Source organism: Podarcis pityusensis (genome assembly GCF_964106645.2).
Source record: "Podarcis pityusensis genome assembly, chromosome: 11".
Lineage (NCBI taxonomy): Eukaryota > Metazoa > Chordata > Lepidosauria > Squamata > Lacertidae > Podarcis > Podarcis pityusensis.
Window position 1 is genome coordinate 46760179 of NC_138036.1, and position 20223 is coordinate 46780401.

The following is a 20223-nucleotide window of genomic DNA, read 5'->3' on the forward strand; positions in this document are numbered from 1 at the left end:
CTCTTGGCAGGCATTTGCATAATTGGCAGCATTTAGACATGGTGTGCATTTATAGTTCAAACAATTATAAAGTAAGTTTTGCTTTCATGCAGGCAGCATTCTACAGGCAGGCCTGGCTCTTTGCGACATGCTGTTCTGCAACTGACCTGCATTCCTTTCAAAACCGTTTAATCACACACAGCTGACCAACATTCACTTTTTCTAAAAGAAGCGAAAAAACAAAAACAAAGCCGAAACCTTAATCAAATGCGTTTCAAATGCCCCAAACAGTTGTTTAATCTCCATATATGTACAAGTGTGAAATGTGTATAGTCCAAATACTCTTTCCAAAGAGCGCGGCATTAGTCAGATGTTTCCAAAATAAACCCGGCTCAGTATTTCTCCACCTCATCTCCGAGCAGTGCACATTCCCTTCAGAATGCATTTTAGCACACTGTTTCCCTTCCTGAGCATGCTCTGTGTTCGTAATACTAGAGTGTATGGTTACTTATTTTTCATGTGGTTCCGAAATATGCTTCCAGAGAGCTACAGAACCGTTGCCCAGCTTCAGGGAACTAGAGTGAAAAGAACCCTGGGAAACCATAGGAGTGATACCTTCCAGTGCATTTCACACTCACTGTCAAGGTTTTGGCTTCAACATTTCTTGGAGTAGGTCCTTAAAACACGAGCCTTGCTTTGTGCAGGCTGTGCTGGTTCAAATTCATTTCATCTGCAGTTAGAGAGGGATGGTGTAGCTTGCAGTTGACAAACCATTTATGGCAGAAGTGAGCACAACCTGTGGTCCTCCACATGTTGTCTTTGCTTCATCCAGCATGTCTTCACCCCTCAGTTAGAGCTACTAGTTCACATGCATTGTAGCTCTGTTGGTTAGAGCATGGTGCTGATAACGCCAAGGTTGCAGGTTCAATTCCCATATGGAACAGCTGCATATTCCTGCATTCCAGGGCATTGGACTAGGTGATCCTCAGGGTCTATGATTCTAAGTTTTGCTATAACCAGGGTTTCCCAAACTTGGGTCTCCAGCTGTTTTTTGGACTACAGACCCCATCATCCCTGCCCACCGGTCCTGCTAGTAAGGGATGATGGGAGCTGTAATCCAGCAACAGCTGGAATACCAAGTTTGGGGAACCCTGCTATAACCTTTCAAGCCTTGAACCAGAAATGGGCAGAAAACAGACCACAAACCACCAGTGGATCTTAGCTTGTTTCTGGCAATTCACCTATGTCTGCCAGTTGAAATGACTCTTCCAAAGAATGCTGGACTATGTAGGCCAGGTCTGATCCTGTCAGTGTAACTCTGTTTACCTTCCATATCTACATAGGCTCAGCACACAGATAGGGAGAGCCACATGGCCATCATGTCCCTGCATTGATCTGAAGCTCAGAAGAACAGATCTTACATGCACCCACATAGACTCATGTGTAGAGTTCCCAGTTGTGCATACAGCAGCTATGTAGGCACATCTTATACATTTGTGGGCCCTGTTCTTACTTTTAGATAAGTGCATGGAAGTTGGAGGTGAAGAGGACAGGCGCAAAGTGGCTTTGCCCTCTGCATGCTGAATTTCCAGAGGTATACATGAGAACAAGGCTATTCATGCATTCTTCAGCAACAGTGCATACTCAGTACATACAAAAAGGATCACAAAGAATAGCTTTTAAGGAATCTTCAAAATCGCCTGAGTTCTGTGAGTACAGCTTTCTCCCGATTAAAGCGCCATGTGTTTGAGGACCAGGGCATTCGCAGGGAAACCACAATGCTTGTTTACAAAGCCATTGTACCACCAACCTTACTGTATGCTTGTGAAACATGGACCGCTTATAAACGCCATCTCCAACTCCTCGGAAGATTCCATCAATGGTGTCTCCGAAACATCTGACGCATCACTTGGGAAGACAGGCAAACTAATGCCCAGTGTACTGGAAGAAGCAAAGATCACCAGGGTTGAAGCAAAGATTCTTCAACATCAACTTCGTTGGACTGGTCATGTTGTTTGGATGCCTGATTATCATCTTTGAAAGCAACTACTCTATTCCGAACTTTAAAAACAGCAGAAGCATTGAAATTTTAAAACACCCCAATGGCTCATGATGAGGAATCCTAATAGTGATTTTTAAAAGACTGCAAGACTGTCTATTGAGCCTGTGTTGTAGTGCTGCTTCCAGTCATTATGCATTTACACCACTCCGTTTGACATACATAGAGCCATTGCATGTGATGATAATCTGCACACAAACTACAAATTACCTACACAAAATGCTTTTAGTGTAAGATTTCTGTCCCATTTTGAGCAGGCTATTATTCTGATGCAGTTCCATTTAGTGACTATGGAGGCCAATTCTGGATCCACACGTCCTTCTACAGTGGGGACATAGGTTTCCAGGCGGGAGTTGATCATGGTGAAGGTTTGCCAAGTGTGCCTTCCTCTTAGCACGTTTCTCTCTTTTGTCCTGAGGTCGAGTGTCTTCAAAGTCCATGACACCTTTGGTAAAGACTATTCTCCAGTTGGAGTGCTCTCAGGCCAGTGTTTCCCAGTTGTTGGTGTTTATACTACTTTTTTTAATACTACTTTGAGAGAGTCTTTAAACCTCTTTTGTTGATCACCAGCATTACGCTTTCCATTTTTAAGTTCTGAATAGAGTAGTTGCTTTGGAAGATGATAATCAGGCATCCAAACAACATGAACGGTCCATCAAAGTTGATGTTGAAGAATCATTGCTTCGACACTGGTGATCTTTGCTTCTTAATGGCATTGGCAGCTACTTGAGAGGTGCCAGAACTGAGTTCCGGCGAGTTCCAGCTGAAAAAAGCCCTGTTCCTATTCTTTTTAAAAGGGATGCTATGGAGAACCAAGGATGTTGACTGTAACCTTAGCTAGCTCCTATCCACTGGTGATAGAGACTTATGTTTTTGAAAGTCCAGGCAGCTTTCCACAAGAGTTGTGTGATGGCATATGAAAAGGACTGGATACTTAAAGGGTACTGTTCTTGCCTTGCATCTTCATGTCAACAATACGGAATCCACTATGGTCAAAAATGGGTCAGGGCTGCAATGTAATGATATTCAAAGGACAACGTTAAATAAATTAAATGCCAAGTTCACTTATATAACAGCACGGTGTGTCATTGTCTTTGAAAGCTTTATTGCATCACTCAGTAAGAAAGCCAAGAAATGAATAATCATGGTGGTGGCTAAAATACCTTCTGAACTGCTGAGGTTATTCAGTTGAGAATCAGGTTTTGGAATGCTGAGGAGGCATTGTGTGAAATCTTGCATTATTTCTAGCCATGCTACGTGAGATCTATCTATATAGGAAATATTTCAGCTACTGGTATTGTCAAATATTCCATATGCATGTCATTAACTTTAGCTCATGCCACATATTATTTGAGTTTCAGCTGCATCTGCTCATCTGAGACAAAAATAAAAGAATATGTTATTTCTATTTTGAAATGTAAAAGCAACACCCAGCCCACAAAGGATATATTACAGGAAAACCCAAGGAAGGATAGAAAAAGGCATGCCTTTCACTAGGGAAAAAATCTAATCTCATATAGATGGAGAAAACATGCTTTAAAAAGAGGGTAAAATCAAAATATAAAACATGAGGAGACAGTGAAACATGTTTTTAAAAGCTCATTCAGTGCAGCCAAAACAATACTTACTGTACAGTAATTATTTCCCCCCATTGTCATGTGATTTCAGTGTGACATAATATCAGTTACCAGGCTAACTCCATTATGAGAATTTTATTATTATTATTATTACAAAGCAAGTACAGCAGGATTTAAGTACAACGATCACCTGGCTTACGTTTGACAAATATACAATATATACTGGGAAAATTTGGACACAGTAACATTTACTAACTTCTGGTAACCCTCAATGCTATAAAATAAAATACGGTTTTCCAACAAAGCGAGTTAAAATTAGTTTAATGGAAATGTGCTTCATGCATTACAATGGTGCCACCAATTCCATCTGTATCTTCTGGAAGGAAGCAGCAAGATGTGAGCTTTCCAAGGTTTTAACAAAGCCAAGAAACATGGCTTTATTTTAAACAGATGTGTACGAATTCTGCTTAGTGTTTTCAGGTATTTTTAGTCTAATGCATGCAACTAGGTAATTAATGTTTCATAAAATGGTGCAATTTAAGAACATACGATGTGATGTGCTGGATCAGAGCAAAAGTCCATCTCAGGGGGCTTCCAGACTGTTGTTGTTTTGGGGAGGGATTCAATCACATACTGGGAAATTCAGATGGTGGAATCAGAGGCATACCTAGGCTCTATTGCACCCTTGGCAAGGAGATGTATCAGCTCATCTGAAGCCAGGAGAGACCATTGACTAGAAACTCAAAAAGTTAGCTTTTAGTCATCTTACACACTCCACCAGTGACTTCCTCCATGGCCATTGGGTTCTGCCCTGCTGCATCTCCCCACCCCTTCCTCCTCTGTCAGTCCAGCTGACTGCCTCCCTGCATCCCTCTGCTCACTGCTTTTCCTCCTAGCCGCTCTAATAATAATAATAATTTGTTTTTTGCATGCCGCTCAACTGACTGGGTTGCCCCAGCCACTCTTGGTAGCTTCCAACACAATAAAAACACAACAAAACATTAAGCATTAAAAACTTCCCTATACAGGGCTGCCTTCGGATGTCTTCAGAAAGTCGTGTAGTTGTTCATCTGCTTGACATCTGATGGGAGGGCATGCCACAGGGCAGGCACCATTACTGAGAAGGCCCTCTGCCTGGTTCCCTGTAGCTTCACATCTCACAATGAAGGAACCGTAGAAGGTCCTCAGAACTGGACCTCAGTGTCCGGTCTGAAAGATGGGGCCAGAGAAGCTCCTTCCCTCCAGCGTCATATAACCCTAGCATATTTGCCATTTGCCCGACAATAAATGTTGGAAATGTAATGAGACTGAAGGTACATTCTTTCACCTTTGGTGGACATGCCCAAGGATTAAGACATTCTGGGAAATGATTTATAACGAAATGAAAAAGGTATTTAAATATACCTTCCTGAAGAAACCAGAGGCCTTTCTCCTGGGCGTGGTCGGCCAATTGGTGCCAAAGAAGGATAGAACTTTTTTTATGTATGCAACTACAGCAGCAAGAATACTCACCGCGAAATATTGGAAGACACAAGATTTACCCACCCGGGAAGAATGGCAGATGAAGTTGATGGACTATATGGAATTGGCGGAAATGACTGGCAGAATCCGAGACCAGGGAGAAGAGTCAGTGGAAGAAGACTGGAAAAAATTTAAAGACTATTTACAGAAATACTGTAAAATTAATGAATGTTAGAAAAATGTTGGAATGAAGTTATATGGCTTTAGTAGAAATGTTATAAGGAATTAAGTATAAATAGATTAATAGAGAATTAAAGGGAAAAATAAGGTTAAAATGTGTTAAGATAATTATAGGATAGAAAACAGAGGAAGATGGAAAGGAATTGCTGAAACAATTAACAGAAGTGGAATACAAAAAGGGAGGTGTGAGGAGGTCACTGAAATAAGGGAATGAAAGATAAGATATTGAAACTGTTTGATGTGTGTTAAATTGTTTTTGTTTTGTTTTGTTAGTTTAATGTGTTAGTGTTATGTATTGTTTTTGTATTGTATTGTATTGTATTGTATTGTTTACTCTTTTTTGTAATGTTTAAACTGTTGGAAAAGTAATAAATATTATTTTTTAAAAAAATATATAACCCTAGCATATTTGAATCTAATTCATGCATGAAGGGGTTAAACTGTAAGGTTGCGCCACTCTAGGCAAATAGCACTACTGGGTGGGGAGCTTTCCCTCGCCTTTCTGTTAAGACCTGCATTCATTTGGGGGCGGGGTGGGATTTGCTGGGGATTGCATGCCTCTTTCTGCCAACCTGTTTCGGCTCTCCCTCCTTCTGAAACCCTTCCTGTCCAGGGATCGTAGATCACTCTTGCCAAAGGTCTGCTCGTCTGGGGCTTTTCCTCCCATCCTTCCCCCATCCTGCTTTGTCTCCCCCTGCCCCCCCCCCATGTTGTTGTTGTTGTTGTTGTTGTTGTTTTACATCCTACCCCTCCCCTTCTCTCTGTGCTGGTCCCGAGGGTTAACCATGCGGTGAGGTCCGAGTCCAGTCCGAGGTCGAGGGGCTGTCCATCAAAGCTGAAGCAGGGTCCAAGGCAGGGAGTCGGGTGAGATCAGGAACTCTGGCAGAAGAGCAGGACAGGGTGCAGGCAGGAACAGGCTACCAACAATGTTGCTCCCGCAACCTGGAACTGGCTGCTTTTTATAGGGTGCAGGCAGGAACAGGCTACCAACAATGTTGCTCCCGCAACCTGGAACTGGCTGCCGAAGCATAGGGCGGCCCCGATCCTCTGGTGACTCGCCTCTCCTGGCCTGGAGGCGAGCACTCCTCCTGCGGAAACTTAGTCCCCCCGCCTCTCTCCCCTGAGCCTTTGCAGCTCAGGAGAGGCTGGAGGGTTACCGGACCCAGAGGCAACCTCAGCTTCCCCTGACGGGGCTGAGAGTGGAGCACCTGCAGGCAATGGGTCCTCCACCCCCTCAGGAGCCAGAGCAGACTCAGCTGGTGCCTGCACCTGAGGATCCAGCACAGGTGAGGACCCTTCAGGCTCAAGCCCCAGCCCCAGGTCAGCTGGTTCTGGAGGCGAGGACTCCTGTGCAGGCTGGGATTCCTCAGGTTCAGCCTCCAAGTCCGAATCCCAGGCCATCACACTCTCCCTGTGGGCTCCCCACTCCACATGAAACAAGGCTACATGCAGCTTTCAAGCTACTAGTTCCCCACCCTTGCCCTATATGATCAGCTGTAATCAGAAAATGGCTGGTGAGATAATAATTTTTTCTGCAGACAGCAGTGACTATAGTTATTGATTATGCCATGTCCATTTAATACTGGCTAATATGTTTTCGCCCGCATATCTGAAATCAGAGGAGCAGGCTTGACAGCATGGCCTGCTGTTGTCGTTGGGCGTAAGCAACCGAAGAAAACATAGCACCCGTTGCGCAAGAGAAGGAATTTAAGACCTCCCAGAAGCATATGCTGACTGTCCACCTGAAAATACATACTGTCCCAGTTCTTCGTTTCTAAAATGAGAAGTGTCCTGGCTCAAGCTTGACTTAAAAGTCCCTTACCCATGTGTGTGGGCCTGGTTGTGGTTACAAAGTGCTGCTCTTGGCACATCATCAAAGTTATCCTCTTCTTTCTTATTAATTCATATGTTCTAGGGCCTATGTTTTGGCACTGGAAACCCTTTCCAAGGCTATGTTCTGGTGAGCACTTGTTCAAATTTAGTCTTGTATGGCCCCTGCTGGTTTCTGACCCATTTGCACGTATGTATTACATATTCTGACACACGGGCAACCGCAAGGTTTGCATACCTACTTTCTATCTACAGTGGTACCTCAGGTTAAATACACTTCAGGTTACATACGCTTCAGGTTACAGACTCCGCTAACCCAGAAATAGTGCTTCAGGTTAAGAACTTTGCTTCAGGATGAGAACAGAAATCGTGCTCCGGCAGCGCGGCAGCAGCAAGAGGCCCCATTAGCTAAAGTGGTGCCTCAGGTTAAGAACAGTTTCAGGTTAAGAACGGACCTCCGGAATGAATTAAGTACTTAACTTGAGGTACCACTGTACTTTTATAAAGCTATTTGGAATTCCACTAAGTTAAAAGGATTGGACCAGTGCAATTTTTCTAGAAAAAGAGGTGCCGGAACTCACCGCGAGTGCCGCCCTAGTTCTCTTAAAATGGCAATGGCTCCCACCTGAGAGGTGGTAGAACTGAGTTCCGGCAATTTCCGGCTGAAAAAGACGCCATGGATTTGACTATGTTGTCCTCACTGGTAGACCCTTCGTAATTTGGCTGGAGGGTTAGTGTTAAAAAATAAATAATAGTATAAAGACTTTATTTTTCATTCATCATTCTGTCAACGTTCCCAAGTATAATGTCTTGGGACAGACCAAACTCATAACAATTCCCCATTCCTCTCCATCCCTCTTATGCTTTGAGAAAAAGAGAAGAGATTAGTGTTCTTTAAACAAAGGAAACAAAAAGAAAGCAAACACCTTCTGAATAGCTAGACAGGGGCAGTATAGCATGTATGTATATATGTAAATCAGGCACGAGTGCACTGACAAATAACTTTTGGACATTTTCCCCAGACCTAAAAAACGAGTGTCAGTTCTTCTATGCTCTCATATGTTCTGCAGTTAGGGTCGCCATATTTTGAAGAGCAAAAAAGAGGACACATTTGCTGGCGCCTGGAGTGGGTGCATTCCACAATGTCCCTTCAAAATATACAAAAACAAGGACCTGGTCCTTCCTTGCAATGCAAAACTCACACAGTATGTATATATTTTGCACTTGGTTGTCTAGTACTAGATATGCAACATAAAAAGTAGCTACACACCCCAGACATTTTGGCAAATTCAAAAAATTCACCCAGACAGACATTTTACCCCCGAATAAGAGGGCATGTCCTGGAAAAAGAGGGCATATGGCAACCCTATCCACCATCCTATAGCAGCAGCAGCAGCCCTGAAACTCTACCTACCTGTTATATCAGTATCCCTGATGACTGTGCTCATTGATCCTCTCTCCTGCTGTCAGAGGCCCTGGGCTCCTCAGGACCACATCTTAATTCAACATCCATCCTGATTTGTTTGCACAAAGCTTACACGGCAGTTAGACTATGTTGAGTCTTCACGGAGCATTCATTCTGATTTGCTTGTGGGGAGGTTATATAACAAGCATTCATCCAGGATTGATTCTGATTTGCTTGAGGGATGTTTACACATCTTCCCGTTAATCATTTGCTCATCCCACACTTTCCCACGCATTTCTGCATCACTTTCCAAACCACAAAAGCCCACTGTGTGTGTGCACGTGTGTTTAAGTGGATTTGCTAGGGTAACAAAGTGCTTTAATCCACTTGAATTGCACAAACCTAATGGCGGGGGACGCGGGTGGTGCTGTGGGTTAAACCACAGAGCCTAGGACTTGCCGATCAGAAGGTCAGCGGTTTGAATCCCCACAACAGGGTGAGCTCCCATTGCTCGGTCCCTGCTCCTGCCAACCTAACAGTTTGAAAGCACATCAAAGTGCAAGTAGATAAACAGGTACCACTCCAGCGGGAAGGTAAACGGTGTTTCCATGCTCTGCTCTGGTTCTCCAGAAGCGGCTCTGTTTTCATTAGCTACACACACAAATCTTACAAGATCTGAGCATCCCATATAAATAACTGGGAAATAAGTTTGCACAAACTTCCTCAGGCCTTATTAACAATTTAGCCTTAGTTTCCCCCCATGGTAATTTACATATCCCTGGGCTGGGCCTCCCCAGGCCCCAAGAGATTTTATCTTTCCTTCCAACAATTGAACCTTGAATGAACAAGCTGTCTTTGACAGTGCATATGACAGACTGACTAGATCTGAAGAACTGCTCTGTCAATCCTGGAATTTATGGCCGAAAATGAACCTACTGGAGTTAGTGGAAATTTTGCCATTAACTATAGTGGGGTGAGCAGAAGGTGGGAGGACATAGACATTCTCTCCATATATTTATTCTGTCCATGCTCACCTTAAATGACCTCATTAGAACAGTCACTAGTGATGTACTAGATAATCTGCACTAAATAAACAAAAGAGTCAATATTTATTTGGAAACAAACAAAGCTGTATCATCCTCATCTACTCATTAATTGCAGCTGGAAATAAACTCCTTTTATTTATGATCTGATCTGGCAAAGGAAACATGTATCGCTTTGCCCAAAAGTTTAATTAACCCTTTATGCTCTCAAACATTAAGAGGTGGTGGAATCAGCTTTCCCCCTCCTGTTACATGGAAAAGGTGCAGTTTTGGAAAGGCCAAGAATTCATTTGCATTAAAAACCCCATGGGAGTTTTGTCCTTGATATGAGGGAAGGCTGTCAGATTTACAAAGGGTCAGTTCCTTTACATGGAAAATATATTCGGCTCCAACCAGCCTGGAGAGGGAAATCCTACAACAACAAAACAGAATAATGATAACTAATTACTAATTGGATCATATTATCAATAGCTTATGAAAGAGTAGATTTGATGGTAACAATAAAATGTGGCAATAATACAGACCATCTTATGGTGGTGCAAACATTCACAGGGAGGAGCCTACTAATTTGTTCCTTTCCAACTTCTTTTTTCTATAACCCAGGGGTAGGCAACTTAAGACCTGGGGGCCGGGTGTGGCCCATTTGCCTTCTCAATCCGGCCCATGAACTGTCCGGGAATTGGCGTGTTTTTACATGAGTGGAATGTGTGCTTTTATTTAAAATGCATCTCTGGGTTATTTGTGGGGCATAGGACTTTGTTCATTTTTTTCCCAAAATGTCGGATTTAGACATGGTCTGAGAGACGGTGGACCAGCCCACGGCTGAAAAAGGTTGCTGACCCCTGCTATAACCTCTTGACTCTTGCAATCTCTCTGCCTGCCCTATCTTTCTTTGTTGACTGTCCACCCTAATGACTTAAATCTTGAAAGGTGTAGAAGCTGTGGTCTGTTGTCTACAGTAGGGATGGGGAACCTGCAACCCTCCAAATATTGTTGTTGTTTAGTCGTTTAGTCGTGCCCGACTCTTCATGACCCCATGGACCAGAGCACGCCAGGCACTCCTGTCTTCCACTGCCTCCCGCAGTTTGGTCAGACTCAACTGCAGGAGGCAGTGGAAGACAGGAGTTATGTTATTGGACTCCAACTCCAATCAGTCTCAGGTGACCTCTATCTCCAGACTTCTTCTTCTAACTCCACCCCTTTGTGAAGAACTTCAGATCCTTAACGTGCCAAACCCCTGGCCTGAAGACAAGCACTCCTTCCTTCCACAGCTTCTGTCCTAGTATGTTTCCTGCTCCACCGGACTGTGGTGTGCAATGGCAGGCATCTAATTCCTCAGCCTCATGACCAATGTTCTCCATGTTTGGTGCCCCTGCAGCTTCTGACTGTGTCCAGATCAGGGGTAGGCAACCTAAGGCCCACAGGCCAGATGCGGCCTGATCGCCTTCTCAATCCAGCCCACGGGCGGTCCAGGAATCAGCATGTTTTTACATGAGTAGAATGTGTGCTTTTATTTAAAATGCATCTCTGGGTTATTTGTGGGGCATAGGAATTCGTTCATTTCTCCCCAAAAAAATATAGTCCAGCCCACCACATGGGCTGAGGGATGGTGGACCAGCCCACGGCCCTGGTCCAGATCATTGCTAGATTCAGGGGTTATGACAACATTAGTATCTGAATTCCAAGGTGTGGTAGCAACTTGGATGAATTTTTAAACTTCATTTCCCCACCCCCAGCCACATGAGCTTTCAAATCATAACTTGTTGCTGCAGATCAGCTATACTGTTTCAGATGAAAAGAGAAATATTTGCTTTTATATATATATTAGATTGCTATTCCAACTAGAAACACTCATAAGCAGGGCTGTGTGGTTCATGTTATGTGTTAAGGTTTTCCACACTACGTTGTGGGGCATCAACAGACTGCAGGCTGACGTTTTACAGTATTCTCAGCAAAGACCAGAATTCTCTAGGAGAATGTGGAACAATAACCAGGGGAAGGTACAGAAACGAATAGAAGAACCATCCATCCTCTTTGTGGACTATTAAGCAAGGAAGAGGAAGCTACAAGGCAGTGCTAAGACAGGCACTTATATTATAAAGCTTGCTTTTGCACATTCTGAAGCTGCATTTTCATTGCAGGTCACGGAGGGAAATGCCGCAAGCAACATGGCAATTTGGTGGAAAGTCTGGGTGCAGCATGGGAGCAAGCACTGCTAGTGCACGGTCTTAGCGGAGCCACTGTGAATGATGAGAACTTGCTCTTGAAGGATAGCGACATGTGGAAGCATCCTGAACCATAACAGTGCAAACATTTCACATTCAGCCAGAAGGGTAACTTGGACATTGGCCAAAACAGTCTGTTCCTACCGGCTGAGGCCAGCCTTGGACACTTCTGCCAAGTCTCGGAAGAGGGCAAAGTCCTTAATTAAAGCCCAGGCAATCCTGCTGAAACTGGCTAATTAGGTTTGAAGGGAATGTCTCCCATTTTAAGGGGCTGCCTCTTCCTCCCCGCCCTCCCCTCCACTGCTGTAGCTTCATTGGTCTTCCTTTATTTCAGATCCCAACAGGTCCTTAGAACAACACAAACGAAGGCGAACAACAAAGATGTCATCTACCTTGAGATTTTAATCTGGCGGAGCTGCTCCTTAGTGACGGAAGGAGGGGTGTGCAGCAGACGGACCAACAGAAAGGGTGTTAAAAAGAAAAATCAAATGACAATTTGCCATAGACATGAGCATAGCCAGGTGGCGGGGGGGCAGCTGCCCCCCCCCACAAAAGCAAGCAAATAAATAAAAATACTTAACTAAAAGTAGAAATTGTAGAAAGGTTTTGACAGGGGTTTCTGAACCCTTGGGGTCAATAGGAAGTATGTTGTTGGGACTTCCGGGTTGGCGCCATCGCCGAATGGCGGACTCCCTCCGAGCTCCGGAGGGAGTCTGCTCGGCAGGGGCTGGGTCCTACCGCACCGGCGATGCGGGGACCCTTAAAAACCACGGCCACGAGGGTCGTGGACATGGAGACTCGGCTGGCACCGCTAGCGCCCTCCCGACTCGTGAAGGAGCCTTTTTAAAGGCTAAGGATCGGGTGCCGGGGAGAAGCGTGGTGCTTTGAGTCCTCTGCTATCCCTGCCGAGCGCAGCCGCATGCCATCCGGCGGAGAGCGCTGACTTCTTCTATTGAAAATTCGGACTTATTAGACAACAACCCGTGAGTAATTTGGAAACTGGGTTTAAAAGGAGGAAAAAAAGAATTTCTTTTTGAATTGGATACGAGCGGGGGGGGATCCAAAAAGGAAGTCAGTCCCTCCCCCTATTGTAAACCTTTCAAGACAAGGACGGGGTAACCAAGGTCCAAAAGGATTTGTTTGCTGATAAAAACTAAGAATTTCACGATGGGGAATTATAAGAACTGTGCTGGAGGATGAACTGAGGGAGAAGAAACGTAACCCCCCCCCCCCTGGGAACCGGGGTGATTGAAGAGAGAGCCTGGTGAAAAGAATCGGAGATTTTGACAGCTGTCAAAGTAGCTGTCAAAGTCGGAAAGCAGAGAGGATTTTATTATGAGAACTTTGCTGGCTAAATTTGTTACAATTTGCTACAATTTGTTAAAACTTGGATACAAAATGGCGAAAATATGGATCACAATCGGACTTTTGGACTAGAGAAGACAAAGTTACAACAATCCCCCTAGAGGAGTTTCGGAACATTACAAAGATGGTCGTAAGTGAAAAAAACACCATTGGAATTTTACAGGACTGGTTATCTTCTGGGAAAGCTGCGAAACGGAAACAATATTTTGTCTACAGGGTGTTCAGCTAAAGGAGACAATAGAATTTTCTATTGAAGAAAGGAAGGGACTGAACGCAAGTTTTTGTTCCTGAATAATAATAATCCCTGCAGACTTACTAAGCTTCTGAATTAGAACGTTTCAGCAGCGGAACAAGAGAAAACTGGACTACAATTTGGAAAGAACAATGGGGGGAGTTTTATTACAGATCTGAAGTTAAGTGTTCTAAAAATGTTTATGAAAGGGAAAAAAAAAAAGAAAAGAAAAGAAAAGAAAAAACCAGCAAGGAGTTGGGGGAAATAGGTGATTTATGGATTGTAAGAATCCCAGGCGGATAACATGGCTTGGTGGTCAGGGGGAAATTAAACCGGGGACAGGGGGGGAGAACTATAATCCAAAGGCTCGTTAATTTCTTTTTTTTGAATTAGCTTTGTCTTACCTATTATACTCTTTATTTCTTATTTCTGATACTTTTATTATGTGGGGAGTTTTTATTATTAAAAAAAGGGAAATTGTGGAATGAAAATGGGGTGGGCCTTGGGAAAGAAAGTTTTTGTGTTTTATTAAGGGTATTGATGTGGAGTGCAGAAATTTTAAACTCGAATAATGGTTTAACAAATTAAGTTTTTAATTAGAATTGAGAGCTTGTGGAGCCAACAATATGAAAAAGGAATATGGTAGGGGTGGGGGAAGGGGGGAGTCCCAGAAAGCGGATATATGAAAATAAGGATATATGAAAATATGTAAACTCTTGCTTTCTGTATTTTCTTTTTTTTTGAAAATTTTAATAAATATTATTTAAAAAAAAAAAAAAAAGGAAGTATGTTGTTGGGCTCCTGCTCCCATAGGCCTCATTCAGCATGGCTTCACCCCTGAGTTAGGGCTACTAGTTCATATGTAAAGGTAAAGGTAAAGGGACCCCTGACCATTAGGTCCAGTCGTGACCGACTCTGGGGTTGTGGCGCTCATCTCGCTTTATTGGCCGAGGGAGCCGGCGTTTGTCCGCAGACAGCTTCCGGGTCATGTGGCCAGCATGACCAAGCTGCTTCTGGCGAACCAGAGCGGCGCATGGAAACACCGCTTACCTTCCCACCAGAGCGGTACCTATTTATCTACTTGCACTTTGACGTGCTTTCGAACTGCTAGGTTGGCAGAAGCTGGGACCGAGCAACGGGAGCTCACCCCGTCGCGGGGATTTGAACCGCCGACCTTCTGATTGGCAAGTCCTAGGCTCAGTGGTTTAACCCACAGCACCACCCGCGTCCCTAGTTCATATGTACTATAGCTCAATTTGTTAGAGCATGTGCTGATAATGCCAAGGCTGCAGGTTCGATCCCAGTCTGGGACAACTGCATATCCCTGCGTTGCAGGACCTTGAACTAGGTGATCCTAATGGTCCTTTCCGACTCTATGATTCTAAGTTTTGCTATATCCAGGGTTTCCCAAACTTGGGTCTCCAACTGTTTTCTTGGGACTACAAGTCCCATCATCCCTGACCACTGGCCCTGCTAGCTAGGGATGATGGGAGTTGTAATCCAACAACAGCTGGAGTACCAAGTTTGGGGTACCCTGCTATAGCCTTTTAAGCCTTGAACCAGGAATGGGCAAAAAGCAGACTACAAACCCTGAGTGGATCTTACCTTCCGACTCTACGAGTCTAAAACAACCGTTGTCGAGACATTTCATTCCGAATCTGCTGGACAGAGCCAGGCAGAGGATGATGACAGGCGGTTGTCCTGAACCCCGCCCCCCCAAATATCATAAATCCTGGCTACGGGCGTTGGAGAAAAGTCACCCCAAAGGTGAAGAAAGCCAAATTGCGGGGGGGGGGGTGTGGCGGAAAAGAGGGATGGAGAGGCAGGAGTGTGAACAGAACAAGGGAGGATGGGGAAGAGCGGCGGCGACGAGAGAAAGTGTGTCGGATGGGCAAACATGGAAAGTGTTGCCAGAGGAAAATGACGGCGTGGGGGCGGCGTGAAGCAGAGAATCGGGAGAAGGAGAGCAAAGGAATGCGTGCCAAAGAACAGCAGAAGAACTGCGCGAAAGAGAGAGAGAGAAAGCTAACGTGTGTCGCGGAGGGGGGGGTGGGGAGGCGACTGGGAGGGGGGGGGAGAAAAGCGAGCGCCAGACGAATGAGCAGGAGAGCCTGGGAGCGCGTGGCCGGCGAGGGGCGGCCGGGGGAGGGGGCTGCCAGGGGCTATTTCAGCATCCAGCGCCGGCCGAGCGGGGCAGCTCCAGACGCAGCGGCGAGCGCGGCGGCAGCTTCCCATCCCGACCACCTTTCCCCACCTCGCCTTGCCTTCTCCTCTCCTCCTCCTTCTTCTTCTCCTTCTTCTTCCTCGTCCCCCCCCCCCAGCTCAAGGCCTTCCTTTGAAGTCACGTGGAAACCCCCTCCCTCCCCCGCATCACAATCACAGCCCCCCGAATTCCCGGCGCGTAAGGGGGGACGGGGGACGGCCTCCGCTTCATTGTGACGCAAGCAGCCTGGAGAAGCCGGCGCTCGCGTCCCGCCAAGCCCGCGCGCTGCCGGAGCCAGACAGCGGCGAGGCGGGAGAGGAGAGGGAGCGAGCCGGAGTCCCCGGAGGCGTCGGCGGAGGGAGAGCCGAGAGCCACGGACGGGGGTGGGTGAGTGCCAGTAGTTCCTCCTGCGCCCGAGGGGAGAAGAGCTGGAGGGTTGGAGAGGAGGGGAGCCACAAGTTTGCGCCCAGGGTCCCGCCCCTCTCCAAGCCGCTGGAGGCGCAGAAGGCGAGCCCGGCTGGCTCGGGACTCCCTCCGCCTTCGGGGGTCCGAGGGAGAGAGCTGCTCCCTCGCGGGGAGAGGAGCCACGGGCTCTCGGGACCCGGCGAGGTCCGAGCCAGAAGCTGCAAGAGCAGCAGGTCTCTTGCGTTGGCCGCCTCTCTGGCGCTGGTTCCGCCGCCTGCTCCCCGCCGAGCTCCTTGCGCACACGAGGATCCCCGTCGCGGGACACCCCACGCGCGTCAAGGAAGCGAGGGATGGAGAAGTGTGCAGGAGAGAGAGAGGACGGGGGATGCATAAGAGAGCCTATTCCTAGGGGGCCAAGGCCCTTTGGGCTCGCCCCCACACCCCAATACAATATTGGCCAGGGCCACCCAAAGTTGATGGGCATTGCCATTCAAATAGTGTCACGTGATCGACGGTATGGGGCGGGGTTTACCTGGAACCCCCCCCCCCCATTTTATTGAAGTTGGCACACACACACACCCCGGAGCGAGGTGTGACTGTGTCTGTAATCGCAAGCATCGCGCCGTCATCCACTCGCTAAGGGTCTCGAGATGCTTTTGAATGCGCGTGGATCGGATGACATCAAGAACTGAGGGAGAGAGAGAGAGAGATCAATGGAGGGAGAGAAAACACACACAGAGAGAGAGGTGGAAGTGCTCACTTCTTCCCACCTCCGTTTTATAAACTCTTGACATCTCCAAGGCACCATGATGTGGGGGGCAAGAGCTTCTCTGTTCCTGCAGCCTTTGCTGAAATCTCTCTCTCACACACACACACACTCTCTCTCATACACACCCCTTTCTTCCCTGGTGGTGATTAAAAAAAAAAATGTCTGCAAGGTGGTGAGCGGGGCAAACAATTCATTGTGGCCGTTGTAAAAATGCCATGTTTTATTTTGCTTTTTGCCTTTAAAAAATCATGTAAAGGAAAAGCATCGGTGGCATGTCACTGGCAAGAGCAGCAAAACTAGTTTCCACAGGAAATGCGAGCATTCTCTGCTGAACTCTTGTGTGCAGCGAAGAGGGAGCCTTCAGAAATAACCATTGTTGACAATTTCCAATGTTACTTCGGCAAAACCCTCAGATATAATTGGTTTTTCCTGTTGTGCGTTTTGCTTGCATGAGGATAGCTGGTGAGAGGGGGGTGCCGTTGTCCTGATGTCGTTTTCTGCTTGCTGGGTTTCTGAAGTGAGCAACAAGGACCTAATCAGCCTGTGGTTGACAGGTATCCTTAAGAATAGGAGTGTTCAGGTTTCTAAAAAATAAAAGCCCAGTGTAGCATTTTTCTTAAAGAGATCTGGACTGGATATGGATGGCTTTATTAGTTAAAAAAAAAAATTAACCACATGCATGATGTCAGATGTAAAGTGCCACTGCAAAATTCATTTCATTTCAATTTCTCTATGAAATATGAAGCCTAGCAAGTATCTTTCTGTTCTGAGCCAGGCATCCCGTATGGGAAAATGACTTTACATGATGCATGAATTCAGCTTGCACATCTCAGAATTAAAAAGAGACTTGGAAATAGATTTCCTGTTGTCATTACTTGTAACAATATATTGGTGGAAAATCTCAGTTATAGTCTGGTGCCTAGTTCCTTATTGACTTCTGTGAGACAGTGTGTGTAACAGAGAGTACAGGATTGCAGCTATATCTCAGTGAAGCACTACTTTTTAGATTCCAGTTCAATCTATGACTTGTAATCTACATAGGAACTCGGTGTATTTCTGCTCATGTTTCCACTGGAGTGAAAAGTCCTACACATTAAGGAGTCAGCAGTGAATTCTCAAATGTCAGGAAGCAAAATGACACCTTTATGCCATTTAGAACAGAAATTGGATGTGTTCAGCAGGTTAGTTGTCATTTTATACACTTCTCCTCTCCTGTCATACTTAAAGAGTATAGTCAAAGACCTTGGTCTTTCAGGTTATGTTTGATCCTATAGTTGAGAAGTAATCTAATCTGCATTTGTTATCATCATCACAGAGCCAAAGAAGATAACTATTCCTAATTAATCCTGAATGGAAGAGTCTGAATTTGAGTATAAAGAGTTTAGTGCTTGCTTTGGATGGAGTTTTCTTCATGTTCAGGGTCTGAATTATTACTGTTTTTGGAATCAAGAGTTTTCAGACAAATCTGAGGGGCTTTCTTGCCTTCCTCCAGTCTAGCATGCAGCATGCGTCACTTACATGAGTTACCTAGTTTAGTTATATACAGAATTACTGCTCGAATCATGAAGTACTGATATGTATCATGTTTCATCACTGATATTAGATGTGTTTATTTTGTTCTTCTGCTAGCAGCACACTCTTGTCAGGCTAATGTTCAGTAGCTGTTGGCTGTAGGGAAGCTTTTCGTAGTACAGGGTACTGGGCTACATGATGTACAAATCCAATCTGGTATGACAATCCTTCATAATCAAATTGACAAGTTACTATAGCCCTAAACCAAAGTTTCCCAAACTTGGATCTCCAGCTGTTTTTGGACTACAATTCCCATTATCCCTGACACGGTTCCTGCTAGCTAGGGCGGGTGGGAGTTGTAATCCAAAAACAGCTGGAGACCCAAGTTTGGGAAACTCTAAGTTTAGCAAACTGGATAAAGCCACAGTCAAGTGTAGGGTGTTGACCTTTCTCACTCCTGGACTCTATGGTGATAGAATCACATACTCATAGAGTTGGAAGGATTGCTGAGGGTCATCTGTTCCAGCCATTGTGATGCAATGTTTTTGATGCAAGTTCCACACTGCATTTCTGCACATCAGGTTTTATGTGTTCACCCAGGGCGGTGCCCAGTTAAACAGTTCTTCTTGTGAAAACATTTTTGGCTGCCCTCTTCCTCTCCTCTCCCCGGGTGCCCCCTCATGCTTCCTAAATAGGTTCTGAGGGTTCCCCCAACCTCTGGAGCAGATTGATGTGGAGATGAACAGGGAGGGAAAGTTTCATTGTGCAACCAAAAGTGCTTGCACTAGCAGAACTGTTTAGTTGGATACCACCCTCAACCTTTACTCCTGATTTTGAACAACAAAATTCCTACAGAAGCAGCTCCTGGATGGGGCAGAACTGCAACCTTAGCTTCCTGGAAGGCGGGTTTCTGTTGCTTGCTAGCAGGAAGACAAGCAAAGTGGTAGGGTGGTTGGTGCAATGCAAACACCATTAAGAGAACCAGGTTGGCTCTGCTGGTGAGTTTACACCATGCTGGCATCCCTGCCACCTTCCCCCTTTCTCTTCCTATAAACATCAATGATCCACCTGCTGGGGAGCTAGTGTATGTCTATGCAACACATCTATGTCTTACCAAAATTGTGAGGCAGCCAGGGTGGGGGCACAATCCTAACTTGTTCCACCACCTGTTGATTCCCTGGCTTGCTGAAAGTGACCATAGTGCTGAATGTGAGCTTAAGGGTTATTTCTTAGTCTTAGGGTTATGTATTAAACAACATGCTGAGCTTTTTGGAAGAAAACAAGATACAGGTTTAACAAGGAATAGTGTGAATTATTTAATGAACATGACTTATGGCATCTCCATGTGGTCACTATGAAGGTGCCCCAGCTATGCTTTAACCCAGGGGTCAGCAACCTTTTTCAGCCGTGGGCTGGTCCACCATCCCTCAGACCATGTGGTGGGCCAGGGTTCATGGGGGGGGGGAATGAACGAAATCATATTCCCCACAAATAGCCCAGAGATGCATTTTAAATAAAAGGACACATTCTACTCATGTAAAAACATGCTGATTCCCGGACCATTTGCGGGCCAGATTGAGAAGGCGATTGGGCCGCATCCGGCCCACGGACCTTAGGTTGCCTACACCTGCTTTAACCATTACATTACAATTTAGCAACAACAGGATGCTATTTTTAGATTGGGAAACACACACACATACACACACACAAAAATTTCTGCCCAACATATTGACACTGCCCTAAATGCAGATCATGTAGTCCAGGTGGTAGCTAATACATGAAAAACTTGTACCACATTGAACAACCTATCAACTCACTCCACATTCTGTGCCAATCTTTCCTAGATTGCATGGAAACTCTGTGATCGGTGTTACTTAAATAATATTGTGACTCTTATACATCATAAGTCGGCTACTTA

At 45.4% G+C, this 20223-nt stretch overlaps 1 protein-coding gene and 1 long non-coding RNA gene across 5 annotated transcripts in view; one reads left to right on the forward strand and one right to left on the reverse strand.

Moving 5' to 3' along the window:
* Positions 1-9702: 9702 nt before the first annotated feature.
* On the reverse strand, positions 9703-15745 carry LOC308458391. 2 transcript variants are annotated; one of them, XR_013977339.1, is made up of 4 exons: positions 15681-15745; positions 15022-15074; positions 12212-12240; positions 9703-10006 (listed from the first exon to the last, which is right to left on the reverse strand). It is a non-coding gene; the product is annotated as an uncharacterized lncRNA (long non-coding RNA). The 2 variants fall into 2 exon arrangements; XR_013977340.1 differs by having other exon boundaries at positions 15671-15708.
* Positions 15746-15869: 124 nt separating this feature from the next.
* SNCAIP (synuclein alpha interacting protein) overlaps positions 15870-20223 on the forward strand; it is a 124514-nt gene continuing 120160 nt past the window's right edge. The window contains exon 1 of one of the 3 annotated variants that reach the window (XM_080972440.1): positions 15870-16006. The gene's annotated coding sequence lies outside the window, so the exon portion shown is untranslated. Of the gene's footprint in view, positions 16007-17824; positions 17975-20223 lie in introns of those variants that run through there. The other 2 variants (XM_080972437.1, XM_080972438.1) reach the window with 2 other exon arrangements.